The 15,403-nt window shown below is 44.4% G+C and overlaps 1 protein-coding gene across 7 annotated transcripts in view; it reads right to left on the bottom strand.

Moving 5' to 3' along the window:
* The window catches only part of LOC144791723 (disintegrin and metalloproteinase domain-containing protein 9-like), a 2,314,109-nt gene that overhangs the window by 492,060 nt on the left and 1,806,646 nt on the right, over window positions 1–15,403 (bottom strand). The gene's annotated exons all lie outside the window — the stretch shown is intronic.

Here is a 15,403-nt window from a genome sequence, read left to right as displayed (position 1 = left end):
CTACTCTTCCCCGGACAGAGGGAAGGAAGGCTTATAATGTAAGACGAATCGCCTGAAGCTCCAGAAGGTTGATATGGAGCCCAGAATTCACTGGAGACCAGAGGCCTCTGATCTCCGCCTCCCCCATCCCAGAAGTGATGCATCGGTCACCACTGTGAATTCTGGTTGGGGAATGGAGGGGGATCTGCCGTCAACCCCTGCAATTGATGTGCAGTGCCCTCTGAGATCTGGACACAATCGGACAGGTTCCCCTGATGTTGTGCCCACTGGGACTTCAGGTCTCACTGCATAGCCCGCATATGCCATCTGGCATGGTCCACCAGCAGGATGCAGGAGGCCATCAGGCCCAGTAGCCGGAGGGTCATCCTGACCAAAACCCGGGATAGAGGCTGAAAGACCGGAATCATAGTCCAAATATCCCCGACTCGCTTCTCAGAAGGATAGACCCGAAACTGGGTAGTGTTCAGAACCGCTCTGATGAAAAGGAGCTTCTGAGAGGGAGTCAGGTGTGACTTCGGCACTTTGACGGAGTACCCCTGTGAATGCAGGAGTTCAGCTGTAGTCTGGAGGTGGGGGACAACAGCCTGGGGCGAGCCCGCCTTTAACAGTCATTAAGATAGGGGAAGACTGGAAACCCTGATCTGTGCAGATGAGCGGCGACCACCGCCTCCTTTTTGTGAACACCGAGGGGCGCTGGTAAGGCCAAAGTGCTTGTGGCCTACCATGAACTGCAGGTAACGCTGGTGGGACGGCAGAAGCGGGATGTGAAAGTAAGCATCCTGCAAATTCAACGCTACCATTCCGTCTCCAGGGTCGAGGGCAGACAGGACATGAGCTAGCGTCAACATTTTTAACTTTTTCTTCGGGAGGAAGCGGTTGACGTTCCTGAAATCCAAGATAGGACGCAGGCCTTTGTCCTTCGTGGGCACAAGAAAGTAGTGGGAATAGCAACCACGACCTACTTCTGGGACAGGAACTTGCTCAATGGCACCCTTGGCCAAGAGTGCCGAAACTTCCTGTTGGAGAAGGGCCAGATGATCCTCTGACATGCAATGGAACTGAGGTGGCATGGATGGAGGGGTAGCCTCGAAGGAGAGGGAGTAGCCCCTTCGGACTATTTGCAAAACCCACCTGTCTGACGTTATGGTGCACCAGTGGGGGAGGTGAGGGCGAATCCGGATACCCACTGGTGATTGGTGGTCCTGAAAGGTCAGACTAGGAGGGTTTGGAGGCTGCAGCAGAGGGGGCTGTTGTGGACAGGCCTGCCCTCTGGCCCCCAGAACCATAGCTGTGGTTCCCACGTCCCCGGCCGCAGGAGCTGAACAGCTTGCACTGGCCTGTGGCCTGGTCGGGACATGGCGGGGCACCCCTTCCGTAGCCACAAAAGCAGCGAACAGCAGACTGCGCAGGGTGGGTGGTGGAGAGGCCCAAGTACCTGGATGTAGCCCAAGAGTTCTTAACGTGGTCCAGCTCGTTGTCTGCCTTGTCGCCGAATAGGGGACGGCTATCAAAGGGCATGTCCATAAGGGTGGATTGGACATTCCTTGGAAAACCAGTCAACCACAACCAGGTGTAGCGTCGAAAGGCTACCGACGTGGAAATCGTTCGGCCTGGTGAGTCAGCGGTATCCAGCCCATAGCGGATGGTAAACTTTGCTGCGTCTGTCTTCAGCAACTGCACGGGAGAGTACAGCTCGGGCCTCCTTCGGGCATTGAGGCAGACTTGCGCCAATGTATCCCACATGGAGTGGGTATAACGGCCCAACAGACACACTGTGTTTACCGACCGCAGTCCCAAGCTGGCGGGAGAAAACATCTTCTTCCCAAGATGGTTCAGCTTTTTTGGTTCCCTATCAGGTGGTGCTTTAGGGAATGCGCCTTTGGAGGTGGAGACCTGGACCACCAAGCCCTGAGGGGTGGGGTATTTGTAGAGGAACGATGGGACGGCCAGGGGGTCGGGCAATCATCCTATCCACAGGAGCCCCTGTGTTGGGCCTGGACCAGGTGCCCAAAAGGATGTCAGTGAGGGCTTCATTAAAAGGTAGCAGGGGCTCTGAAGAGCTTGCTGCTGGTTGAAGCACCTCTGTCAGGAGGTTAGTCCTGACTGCCACCGTAGGTAGCTCGAGGTAGAGAGCCTCGGACGCCCTACGCAACACCACGGCGTAAGATGCTCCGTCTTCCGTAGCCACAGTAAGAGGAGACAACATGCCAAGGTCTGGTGAGGTATCCAGACCACTGGCTTTCCCAAGTGTTTCTCTCAAGTCCGGTTCATAGCCCAATTGGTCAGGTAGAGGGTCTCCAGACCCCTCCCAGTTCTCACCCTCGTCTGGCAGTCAATCTGGTCTAAAAAAGCCAGGGTAGAACAAGGGCACTAAAGTACACATCGGCGCTGGATCCGGCGTCGGTTGATGCGGGTCCGGTTTCGTGTCTATATTGAGGTGGAGGCCGGGGTCGACGTCAGCCTGGGGACAAAGTCGAAGCTGGCTGCGGATGTGGTGCTGGAAGAATCAGCGCCCATCTGGATCCAGGCCTGGATCCAAGGGGACCCTGTGGTGCCGATGATGCAGGCATCGAAGGCCCAGGGGCCCCACCTGAGTCCACAGGGCCTGAAGGCACACCGGCGGAGTCGGGCTGCCCAAAGATGGCATGCATCGCTTCGTAAAATTGACGAAGCTGGGCAGGGGTGGGTCCATGTACCGGGAAGGGAGGGAAGCCCGGAGTCGACTCTCTGGGCTCCACACACGGTGCCACGGGAGAGGCATCACCCGCATCCCTCCTCGCGTCGGCCGACGGACAGGGAGAAGTCGAAGAGCGGCAATGCTTCTTCGAATTCTTCTTGTGCTTTGACTTACCTGACCCCGAGGGTAAAGACTTGGAAGAAGAGTGATGGCATGACTCCTTGACCGGTCCCTCGACCTCCCACGTGACTGGGACCTCGAACGGCGCAGAGCCGACTACCGGGCCTTGAGAAGCTTTCGAGACCGCTCCCACAAAGATTACGGATTCATGGTACGGCAGTCGGAGCACGACTTGGGGTCGTGGTTGCGCTCCAGGCAGAAGAGGCACACAGAGTGCGGATCCGTCACCGATATCAGTCGGCGACAGGAACCGCAAGCCTTGAAGCCGGGCATCTTTGATGAGCAGCAGTAGTGGAAGACTCGAAAACGGAGTCAGCAAAAAGTCGGCAAAAAGTCATTCAAAAAGTGGCTGGAGGTACCGCTCTCTCCGGATCTGCGCTGGCTGGGTGGTCTATAAGTAGCTACTGCGATGTCATCCCAGCGACTACGACGAATGCGGAGCCGACCGACCGACGCCACCTTTCGACGCACAGGGGTACTGCTGACGAAAAACTTCCTGACGTCCGGGGGTAATACTAAGGTAAGGAATCTATAACTAACTGTTTCAGATATGTTGTTTAAAAGTTTACAAAACAAATTGTTAAGTATAAATTAAATAACAGTATAAAAATATACAATTATTTAATGTATACTAAAAAAAAGTATGCAAAAATTGTGTTAAGATTAGGTATATGAAACAAATGAATTAATGTTAAAAAATGTTAAAAAAACTGAAAAATGTACAAAAAATGTTTTATTTAGTAATATATAAATGTTTCTATAATAAAAAAAAATTAAATATATGCATCAAATAAACTGACAAAATAGAGAGTGCTTGAACAATGTGTTACATATCTTTATTGAACAAATACATATGAAAATATGTAAATAATAATGATACTTATTAAATAGAACCAAATACTATGCAAATTATCTTTCTAAACATCAACAATGTTAACTAAATGACATACTACTCCTACTACATAGAAATACATTTTAACAAAGTAATTTAACACAGACATGATTACATTAAATATTCCCAATACACTGTATACCATTTTGGGGAATGTGTTGGACACCAAAGGTGTACAATTTACTATATCACTCCAATCTAAAACTTTTTGTGGAAGGTGTTGCACACTAAAGGGGCACCATTTACTATTCAGACTCCAATCTAAACCATGTTGGGTAAGGTGCTGGACACTAAAGGGGTGATATTTACTATACCCACTCCGATCCAAACCATTTTGGGGAAGACGCTGGACACTATAGGGATAACATTTACTATTAGCACTCCAATGTAAACCAATTGGGATAAAGTGTTGAACACTATAGGGGCAAAATACGCTATTCCAACTCCAATCTTATTTTGGGGAAGGTGTTTGATATGCAAAGGCACAACATTTACTATTGCAACTTAAATCTAAACCATTTGCGGAATGTGTTAGACACTTAAGGAGCAACATTTACTATTTCCACTCCAATCTAAACTATTTCAGGGAAGGTGTTGAATATTGAAGAAGTTACATTTATGATTCCCACTCCAATCTAAACCAATTTGAAGGCGTTGGACACTAAAGGGTGATATTTACTATACCCATTCCAATCTTAACCAATTCCGGGATGATGTTGGATACCAAAGGGCAACATATTCTATTCCATCTCCAAACTAACCCCTTTTTGGGAATGTGTTGGAAACTAAAGAGGCTACATTTACCAGTTCAACTCCATCCTAAAATATTTTGAGGAGACAGTAAAGGAGCAACCTTTACTATTCCCAATCCAAATGAAACCATTTTGGGAAAGGTACAATCGGTACTGGGCACACGTATAGGTTAGACAGTTTAGATACAATGAGGTAGTTCGTAAGAGAGTCGACACCGGTAGTTCAAAGAAAGTTGTTTTTATGTAGATGATTTTCTTAGAAGGAAAACAACGCCACCCGACACGTGATTAGTCACCAGGTCATTATCTGTGACTCTTCAGGGATGGAAACAATACAATGAAACAAGAGCACAATCAAGTAAAAGCATTATATTAGCAAAAGCATGTTGTGCCATGAAGAGAAAAAACACACACTACAGGGTGATCTCATACAACACCCTGGTTAATGGTGGAAACCCTAAAAGCCTTAGTAAGTAAACAAAGTATGATGGTGACAGTGTGGGTGGTTGCAAACAAGGTAAGCAACTAGACTCCAAAAGTGTGAATAATATTAAAAGGAAAACATCACAATCAAAAGGATAATTCAGCTCTTTCTTGCTTTGAGCGCACATTTTCTGTCTATAGGATAATACTTCTAATGACACATCAAAATGGTCAGGAAACCATATGATTACCAAAATTGTTTAGCCACAAAATCAGAAACTAGCGACACAGTATGGCGTTTCAAAAAGAAAAAAGGCGTCACAAGAGCAGTAAAACGAGAGGCACATGACTAACGAGATGGTCACATCTCAGACACGGTTGCGTTAATCTATCTACACTTATCTAGGTGTTTGAACTGTGCGCAATGCACATTAATTTAATTGAAATGGCATCGAGCAACACATTCTGGATTTTGCCTGTTACGTTTGAAGGATGTGATCAATTAACATCGTAAGAACGCATGTCACTGCTACATCAAACATGCACCTATGCTTGTGTTACTGTGGCACACACGTTTTTCAATTGTCACATTTCTTCTCTCACTAGATTAACGCAACTGTCTGAGATGTGACCATCTCGTTAGTCGTGTGCCTCTCGTTTTACTGCTCTTGTGACATTGTCCTGCTCCCCCCAAACCCTTCACGGAGCCCACATTTGACCCCCGCAGGACAGGCTGCCACTGCAGTAAGTCACTCGAGTATCATTTGGCCCTGTTATGGATAGGGACCAAGTCGCATCTGAACTATTCGAAAACCTAGAAAAGGGAACCCCAACAGTGGGTCCATCAACAAGTGGAAACCCCATCTTAAAGAAAAATGTATCAAATTAGTAAGGCTTAAAAAGACTGAGAACGCCAGATGGTGGGATAGTGCCACCCTGAAACAATATCTCAGGTTAAACAGAGTCCCAAGAGGACTGCGCTCCCAGATTTTTCCTACATTCGATGACCTTGATGACGATCTGTTAGGCAAATGGGAAGAGGCGCTCACAATTAACTCAAACACACTCATCCACATTCTCATTGAGAACGCGAAACAAAAGGTAATTAAATTACAAGCAGACATTGCACAGTTAGAGTCGGAGATAAGGGATCTAGATCTCAAGGAGGCCACTGAGAAAAACTACATTATTTTGAACGAAGTATTGAGCAGACACCAGAACGAGATTAAAGATAGGAAGAGCAGACAATTACAAAAAGACGAGGCTGATTACAAGGAAGGACGCCTGTTCACATTCGCGAGGAAATACAACCAACTGGTGCAAACCACAAAACAGAGTGACAAAACAAAAATAACAGAAATATCCTCTAGTTCCTCCAGTTCATTGTCCCTCAATACACTCCCTAGTGATAGTGATTCCGAACCACAGAGAAGTGCTACCACAACCTCTCATTTTTTACGCAAGGTCCAAACCATCAGACGCGAGAACAGAACACAGCAGAGACAGAGCACACTAGAAAGAAAACCCACAGAGGGAAAAGATCTAGGAAAGGACGAGTACAAGAAAAAGCTAAGATCGGTGGACAAGAGGAAATAAACAATCACCAAATGGAAGTACAGGTATTCAACATCTCATCCAAACCATTAACTGGAGACATGGTCTCCTTACTTAGCAAAGTTCTAAATTTTAAACCACAAGAAAGAAGTGACCTTTGCAAAACCAAAATTGACCTTTTTAAATTTATCAGAGGCTTGAAACTTAAGAAACACTTTGCCAATATCCCAAAAGACAACACCACCATTAGAGATACCAACATTCCTTCCCTGCTGAGTGTACAGACTATCAGAGAGATCAAGGACACCCACTTACTTATGACACTTAGGGCCCGATGTAGGTCACCAAATACCGGTCGGTAACGGCCGAATTTGACCTCTAATTACATACAGACGTGGAAGAACTCTACGCTCCAGATTAAGTCTCACTGTGCCACACTCCACAAACACTACCACCTGGCTTACACCACACACCAAGGGTTTTCACAAATGTGGATGCTGTGTTGTGTGCAAATGGGCACTGAACAGTGTCAAGACCTTCAAATGCTACCACAAACGTGATTACGATATCAATGTGAACATTAATTGCAACACTAAATTTGTAGTGCATGTGCTTGAATGAAACGGTATTTTTGGCCGATTCCGACCAGTAAAGGGCTACCTACATCTGGCCCTTAATGCTGTTACTGTGCTTACACGCACACTGTTACAGATTATTTTTGCTTGGAACCTTTTTTATTAATTGTGCAATAAGATCCTCTGTTTTCATGTGCATCTTTTGTGCTTTCTTTCCCCCGTGGCCGGCCTCCGCCACTTTCCCAGATGCACATTGATATTGCCAGACTTGATCCTCTAGTACTTAATACACGGTCACTCATGTGGTTACCATTCTAGCTTTTCAGTTACACCCTCCTATAGCATGGATGACGTGTTTTGACTCACTTCCTGTCAATCGCACTTCATGCACAGTCAACATTCTAGCTTTCACTACTCTTTTTTTTAAGTTTGATTTATTGAAGAAAATAAAGAGGGAGGGGAGGAGGGGGAAGGAGAGGGATAAGAGTTACAATACGTAGATGGATGAAATAAGCAATACAATAACAATTTCATGTAAAGTAAGCATAACAAGCATGAGGAATTATGAACATATCATGTGAGTACAAATGAAAAGTAAAATACATTATATGGAGACTTCATAATTATAACAATTGGGTAATAAGAAAAACAGGTAATAAGAAAATCATGGGGGTTTGCGTACTTCAACTGTGTTAGAATCTGGGGAGGGATGTGCAGGAGCAGAGGAAGAAAGATATTTTACCAAAGGAAGCCAAATCAGGTCACGTTTAATGGCTAGGGAGATGGGAGACACATAATTGGTATCTAGACGGTGATGAAAACAGATCGCATTCCACCAAGATTGGTAGGAAATACTTGCAGCTTGTTTCCAGTTTGAAGTGATGGTATGAAAAACTATAGCTATGAAAAGGTCGAGTAAAAGGTAGTGGTTGGGAGAATGAGGGAGCTCCGGAGAAAGGGAGCCTAGAAAAGCTTGCGAAGGGGAAAAGGGGACCTGGAACCGGATTTTGTTTTGTATTTGCATCCAAACTAGCTGCCAGAACTGGGAAGTAGAAGGGCAATCAAACAGCATATGTTTGAGATCAGCAGAGGGGCAAGGACAAGACCAGCAGGTAGAGGGAGTATCTGGTGAAAAACGGGATAAAGCAAGTGAAGTGAAAAAAGTTCTGTTATAAATGAAATATAAAGTTTGGGTAGTATTAGCAGCTCTAGAGGTCTTATGAAGTTTAGTCCATATTTTATCCCAAAAAAGTACAGGCCAACTCTGAGAAAAATCCGATTCCCAGGCAGTCTCAATGCGAGATTTCAATCTATCTTTGGTAAAATGAAAAGAATTATACAGAGCAGATGCAGAAGGAGAAGCCTCCAATAATAGGTAATAGGATCGGAGCAATAAAAAAGAATATCATCAGCATAAACCGAGAGTTTGACTTGATGGGAACCAAATTGAAAACCAGAGATGCTGTTATCTAGACGGATTTTAGTAAGGAAGGGTTCCAGGGCTAAAACAAAAAGCAAGGGGGATAAGGGGCAACCCTGCCGAACCCCCCTATGTAAAGAGAAATAGTCCGAGGACATCTCGTTAACAAAAATAGAGGCTTGAGGATCAGAATAAAGTAAAGAAACAATAGAAATGAATTTGGAAGGGATGCCGATCCAACGTAAAGCCTGAAACAAAGTCCCACCCAATCCTATCAAAGTCTTTCTCCGCATCTAAAGAGATAGCTGTGAAAGGAAGAGCCAGAGAGGAAGCCTTGATAAGTATGTTAAGGAAGACTCGAGAATTATCGGAGGAGAGACGTCCCTTGACAAAACCCGATTGTTCAGGGCCAATTAGATCTGGTAAGAGGGGATCCATGCGTAATGCTAGTATCTTTGCTAGAATCTTATAATCAGTGTTGACCAAAGATATTGGTCTGTAATTCTTACATAAGGAGTGATCCTTATCCTCCTTGGGAATCAAGCAAATTAAAGCCTGTTGAAAAGAACCGCTAGAGGAACCCGCTCCAAGGAAAGTTTGAAATAAGAGTAAACGTTTAGGAAGAAGAAGAGAAGCAAAGTGGCTGTAGAATTCAATAGTAAATCAGTCAGGACCTGGAGACTTACTGTGGCGAAGTTTAGAAACAGCATGGGAGATTTCAGAGAGTGAAATGTCCTGTTCCAGGGAGTGAAAATCAGCATGGGAAACCGGAGGAGATGGAAGAGAATGAAAGTAAGAGAGGAGATCATCAGGTTTCGGAACCTGTTCAGGAGTATAAAGATTATCGTAAAATTTGACAAACTCGGTGAGGATGTCTTTATCTTTAAATGTGGATTCTCCAGAAGAAGTCTTAATAGATTGAATCTTTGTGTGTTCCTTTTGAATTTTTAAATAATTGGCCAGAAGTTTCCCCATTTTATTCTTACCTCCATAATATCTGGAGTTACATTTTAGCAGGATATTAGAGGCAGCGGCGGTTGTAAATTTGTTAAATGAGATTTTCGCTTCAATAAGTGATTTAAGGGAATATTCAGATTTAGAAGCATAATAGGCAAGTTCTAAAGCTTTAATATCAGCCAAGATTTTCTCTGATTTGGCCTCTCGAAGCTTCTTCCGCTGAGCCACAAAATTGATAATAAAACCCCTAGAGGCTGCTTTAAAGGAATCCCAAACCATAACAAAAGGGGAATCAAGGGTGTGATTTAATAGAAAAAATTCCTTGGCAAAGGCGTTAAATTCGGTACAAAAAGTGGGTTCCAAAAGCAGAGAGTTATTGAATCGCCATCTGCCAGAGTGGGGAGAGAATGGGAGTAGGTCAAGATCTACAAAAACTGGAGCATGGTCGGAGAGCAGGATGGAGCCAATTTCAGAGCGATTAGCGTGTTGGGACAGGGATTTACTAAGAAAGATATGGTCAATGCGGGATTGGGATTGGTGAGGAGGGGAGAAAAAACTGTATTCTCCAATATCTGGATTACACAGTCTCCAAATATCTACTAAAGCATTGTTTTGAAAAGAATTTACAAATTGAGTGTGCATCCTAGAGGGAACAAAATTGACTTTTGAATGGCGTTCAAGGAAGGGATCAACAACCTGATTGCAGTCTCCTCCGAGAAGTATGTAATCCCCAGAGAGGGAGGAAAGCTTGGTAGAGATAAAGGGCCAAAAGGACCTGTCAATCCCAGTAGGGGCATACACATTAAAAAGGGTGAGAGGAATATTATCTATGAGTAATGTAACAATAACCCAACGGCCATCAACATCACATTCATGAGTAATTGAGGAAATGTTTAACTTTTTATGCAACAAAATTACAACACCATTCTTTCTGGTTGCCGTAGGAGAGCAAATAACATGACCCACCCAACAACGCTTGAGCTTTAGAGCTTCCACCTCAGTGAGATGAGTCTCCTGAAGGAGGGCAACGTCAGTCTTAAGTCTTGCTAAGTGTGAAAGAAACCTTTGTCTTTTAATGGGATTATTTAATCCCTTAACGTTCCATGTCGTTACACGGAATGGAACAATTTAGAAAAACAACTAACAGCAACATGCTTATTAATGCATAAGAAATGAACTGAGAAAATCGAGAAAAATGTAAACATAGTGATAAAGAGAAAAAGATGAGAGAAAAGAAAGAGAAGAAAGAAAGATGCAAGGAAAAAGAAGGAAAAACTGCTATAGAAATAATACTGAGTCTGAGAAGGAAGAAAAGAAGAAACAAGGAGAGACCAGGGAGAAAGCGAGAGAATAAAGAAGACCGGAGAAATAGAGAGTGAAATGAGAAGGAACATTGATGCAGAAAGAGAAGGGAAGGAAAGAAAGAAGACATAGAAGAGTGAAAAAGAGAGCAAAAAAAAAAAAAGATCAAGAAGACAGTACATGTCCAAAACGGACGACTGAGAAACATACTTACGAAACAGAAAAACGCAAACGAGGACGGGGTGGTGGCGCCAAGAGGAAGACGACGACGAGAACAGCAAGAGCGGGCACCATACCTCTATTACACAAGTCCAGTAGGCAGTACACAGAGACATTGGGAAATGTCAGGGATGGAAAAAAGAGGGAGCCATCTGTAAATAAGAGAAAAGGGGTAAATGCATGTGACGTGCAAAAGAGAAGAAAAGGAATAAGTTAAACAATGGCAAAGAAGCAAGGGAAAAATGACAACACTAAGAAAAGAGTACAACTAGAGATCAAATTGAACAACATTTAAGGATCTTCAGAATATTCCGCATCTGCAAAGAGAGTCAAACCGGTCTGGAGACATCCATAACTTTAGGACTATGTTGACGGATGAACGCTTGCAGGACAGCAGGATCCTCATAAGTGGTAGTTTTGTCTTTGTAGGTAACCTTGAAAAGACATACGGGTAAAGAAGACCATAACGAGCATTGAGGGCTCTAAGTTGCGGACGCAAGTCCAAGAACCTTTTCCGTCTGTCTGCAGTGGCCTTGGAGACATCCTGAGATAAATACAGCCGATGACCTTCCCATAAGATTTGTTTCTTTAGCTTAGCGGCTGAAAGAACTTGCAAAAGGTCAGTGTACTGAAGGAACAACATGATGACTCCTCTGGGTTTAGCAGAAACTTTAGGACCAAGACGGTTGGCTCTCTGAATGTTGATGGATGCTAAAGCAGGAGCGTCTAGAATCTTTGAGAGAAAAGACTGAAAGAACACTGTAGGGTTGGACCCTTCTGTAAGTTCAGGAAGACCATACAAACGAAAGTTGTTCCTACGATTTCTGTTTTCCAAGTCCTCTGTCTGTCTCTTAAGAAGAAGGACTTCCACTTCCAAAGCAGGGAGACGTGAGCAGGAGGATTGAAGAGACTCTGTAGATTGTTCCAGGATGAGGACACAAGAGTCCATGGGTGACCATTTGTCTTGCATGGCTTGCATATTTTTAGTGGTGGCTTCCATGAAGGGTTTGAGAGCTCTCAATTCGTCCAAAATAAGGTCCATGGTTGAAGAAGTGGAGGCATTACCTGGAGAAGGCGGGTCCTTTTTGAAACGCTTGGTGGAAGCTAAGGTGGAAGATAATTTGCCGCCATTTTGGGAATTGGGAATAGCACCATGCGAAGTGTCAGACTTGGACATTGTGCCCTCTTCCATGTCCTGAAATGTGGAGTCAGAATCTGAGCCAGCAGGTAGTTTATTGACCTTAGACAGTTTAAAGTTGCGGAGCTTCCCCTTAAAGGGCTCAAGGAAAGCGGTGAAAAAATGAAGTGGTTGAACACAATTGAGAGGTACAGCTGCAGTCAAGGAGGAGAAACCTGAAAAACGCACTTGATGAGGAGTGCGAAAACGTAGTTAATACTCCTATATGCGCAGGAACAAGCTCATAAAATCCCACTTCTGAGGAAAAGACATTGTGGGTTAAACAGTAGATACAGGATATATAAATGAGCGTGCAACACGGAGTAACCACATCCAGTGGCAGAAAAACAGAGCCAGTTTAAGCATTAGAGGCCAAAAAGTCAAAAGGCTGAGGAGGCATATTGAAGAAAGCAGTATGCAGGAGCATGGAGACAGGCGTTATATTCCAAAGACAAACCTGGTTGCAAATGAGATGCGAGAAATGAAGGAGCAGTGGTGGAGAATAAGGGCCAGTATAGACGGCATCCCTCCTTTTTAACACTCTTCAGGAACGTAGAAAACACAGTTTGCATCATAGGAGCACATTGCGGCGTGAGAAGCGTGTGAGGCACTCAAAAGCATTCAAAATGGCGGCCGAGAGGAGTAAGACTAAATTGCGCCAGAAATAAAAGCAGACAAAGCATCCAGCAAAAGCACCTCAAGTGCTGGACTCACCGCTTGACATAATAATATCACCGCTGTGTAGAGGAGGCTCAAGGGAAGGCATGAGAGAGGCGAAACCAGCTCCGTGGTGAAAGTGCGCAGCTAGCACAAAATGGCGGCCAGGACCGATTCGCCCGAATCGCAGCAAGCAGAATCGCCGAAAGCACCGGAAAGTCAACAAATATGAGGGAGCTGGGCTCACCTCACGTTCCCATCACCGGCGCTGTTCCTGAATCGTCAAAGCGTCCCATGTAACAGCCTTAAATCACAAAATAGCGGAGGTCGGCGCCGGAGCTCCGGGTCTATGCCGCCATCCCCGCTGACGCTCAAGCCACGCCCCCAGCTTTCACTACTCTAAGTATTTAAATCTCACTTCCGTGCCTTGCTCAGCCTCTGAATATCTGAGGCAGGGCAAGCACCGTTAGGACCCGGCTACCTGAGGTAATCTGCTACCCGCTACTGTCTCCCTCTTGCAGGCCGCCCTTCATGTGGCTGTAGAGTAACCCAGACCCAGACTCACATTCTTTTACAGGTCCTTTTGAACACGAACGCACCCGCTCATGTTCTTCCGTAGTTTTCTGGACTGCCCTACCCGCAGCAACTATTTACAAGACTGCACTACCTGCAACTACTTTTAACACCCGTACACCGGGTCGGAATTATCACCGGTACATCGGTGAGTTCCCGCTTAATCGACAGCACTGTGAGTCTTTATTACCGTTGGCCCATTCAATTTCTTTTGCAATTGTTTTCGGGTATCCAGTCCCTTCTCTCTCCACTTTAGAGATTCACACTCTCTGCCTTTTCAGGGAACTTGTTGATTACGGTTACACCATACCCTGCATGTTCTCTATCACCCCCCTTCTTTCCGCTCCGCCACAAATGTCATTTTCCTCATCTCTATCTGCACCGACCAGCATCATGTTATGGTTATTCCACATGACTAAATGCGGTAACCTCTCTTAATGTTTTTCATGTTATCCAAGTGTTTGAACTGTGCGCAACGCGCATTAATTTAATTGAAATGGCATCTAGCAACTCATTCTGGATTTTGCCTGTTACGTTTGAATGATGTGATCACTTAACGCCGTAAGAATGCATGTCACTGCTACATCAAACATGCAACTATACTTTTGTTACTGTGGCACACACGTTTTTCATTTGTCACATTTCTTCTCTCACTAGATCAACGCAACGGAGTCTGAGATGTGACCATCTCGTTAGTCATGTGCCTCTCGTTTTACTGCGCTAGTGACACCTTTTTCCTTTTGACACACCATACTGTGTCACTAGTTTCTGATTTTTTGGCTAAACAATTTTGGTAATCATATGGTTTCCTGACCATTTTAATGTGTCGTTAGAAGTATTATCCTATAGACAGAAAATGTGCGCTCAAAGCAAGAAAGAGCTGAATTATCCTTTTGATTGTGATGCTGTCCTTTTATTATTATTCACACTTTTGGAGTCTGGTTGCTTACCTTGTTTGCAACCACCCACACTGTCACCATCATACTTTGTTTTCTTACTAAGGCTTTTAGGGTTTCCACCATTAACCAGGGTGTTGTGTGAGATCCACCTGTAGTGTGTGTTTTTTCTCTTCATGGCACAACATGCTTTTGTTAATATTATGCTTTTACATGATTGTGTTCTCGTCTAATTGTATTGTTTCCAGCCCTGAAGAGTCGCAGGTAATGACCTGGTGACGAAACACGTGTCGGCTGACGTTGATTTCCTTCTAAGAAAATCATCTACATAAAAACAACTTCCTTTGAACTACCGGTGTCGACTCTTACGAACTACCTCATTGTATCTAAACTGTGCCCAGTACCGATTGTATGTTTCGTATGGTATGGGGCTTTTGCCCTTAACTCACACAGGGGTTCAGGGTCCACCCCTGCACTGGTAGCACCGTTAACAATTTTGCTCACGGAACAACCTTCATAATATTAACAGTCACCTGCTTGAGCGCCATTGTCCTGCTCCCCCCAAACCCTTCACAGAGCCCTGGGAAAGGTGTTGTGTACTAAAGGGGCAACATTTACTATTCCTGATCCAATCTAAACTATTTTGGGGAAGGGGGCCACTAAACGGTTAACATTTACTATTCCCACTCCATTCTAAACTATTTTGGCGAAGCTGTTGGACACTAAAGACATTACATTTACTATTCTCCCTCCAATTTAAATCAATTTGAGAAGGTGATGTACACTAAAGAGTGACGTTTACTATTTCCACTCCAACAGAAATCAATTTGGGGACAAAATTGGATACTAGAGGGCAACATATACTATTCCAATTCCAAACTCACCCATACTTGGGAAGGTTTTGGACACTAAAAAGGCTGCATTTACTAGCCCAATTCCAATCTAAAACATTTTGAAGAAGGTGTAGGATAATAAAGGGGCAACATTTACTATTCCCATTCCATCTTAAACCATTTTGGGAAAAGTGTTGGACACTCTAGGAGCAACTTTAACTATCCTACTCCAATCTAAACTATTTTGGAGAAGGTGTTGAACACTAAAGGGGAAGCATTTACTATTCCGACTCCAATCTTAATTATTTTAGAGAAG

The sequence above is a fragment of the Lissotriton helveticus genome, chromosome 11, assembly GCF_964261635.1.
Source record: "Lissotriton helveticus chromosome 11, aLisHel1.1, whole genome shotgun sequence".
In the NCBI taxonomy this organism is placed as follows: domain Eukaryota; kingdom Metazoa; phylum Chordata; class Amphibia; order Caudata; family Salamandridae; genus Lissotriton; species Lissotriton helveticus.
The sequence above is the reverse complement of the archived record's forward strand: the minus strand, read 5'-3'. Positions and strand labels throughout refer to the sequence as shown.